Source organism: Gavialis gangeticus, unplaced genomic scaffold (genome assembly GCF_001723915.1).
Source record: "Gavialis gangeticus isolate Ggan-Ray unplaced genomic scaffold, GavGan_comp1, whole genome shotgun sequence".
NCBI lineage: Eukaryota > Metazoa > Chordata > Crocodylia > Gavialidae > Gavialis > Gavialis gangeticus.
Window position 1 is genome coordinate 3,631,848 of NW_017729029.1, and position 592 is coordinate 3,632,439.

The 592-nt window shown below is 67.2% G+C and overlaps 1 long non-coding RNA gene across 2 annotated transcripts in view; it reads left to right on the plus strand.

Annotated features, from left to right (window-relative positions):
• Positions 1–592, plus strand: part of LOC109300466 — a 19,393-nt gene that overhangs the window by 10,424 nt on the left and 8,377 nt on the right. The window lies entirely within an intron of this gene.

A 592-nucleotide genomic window follows, 5' to 3' on the forward strand; every position in this document is an offset into this window, starting at 1 on the left:
CCGCCCGACAGCACAGCCAGAGCAGAGTTGAGTGGAGCCCAATGGGGGTGGGGGGAGGGAGGCAGGGGAAGATGTGGGTTGCCTGCTGCAGGCTCAGGGCTCCCTGCACTGCTGCCCTCTACCTGGGAGCCCCGCGCCAGCCGTGCCACCATGTCAAGGCACCCCCTGCCCAGCCAACAGCAGTGGCAGACACAACTCCGCACTGCTGCCCCTGCTGCTGCCGGGGAGGCGGGGGGTGACTCACCATGGTGATGTGACTGACGCAGGGCTCCTGAGGGGAGGGCAGCAAAGCAGGTAGCCCCGAGCCTGCAGCAGGCGACCCACATTCGTCCTGTGCACAAATCTGGGGGGCATGTGCCCCTCCATACCTCGCTCCCTGGGAGTGCTGACAGCATCAGGGAGTGACCCCCACCCCAGGCCCCCAGACGAGCTGCCTGTGGCTCCATCCTGCTCCACACCTCAGCCCCCAGGCCCATGCACCACCCTGGCTGGGCAGCTCCCCCAGGTCCAGGCCCTGCCACACTCCCTCCCTCGATCTTCCCCGCCACCTCCATGCCATAGACTTACATGCAGTCAGCTGGGGGAGCTGCTC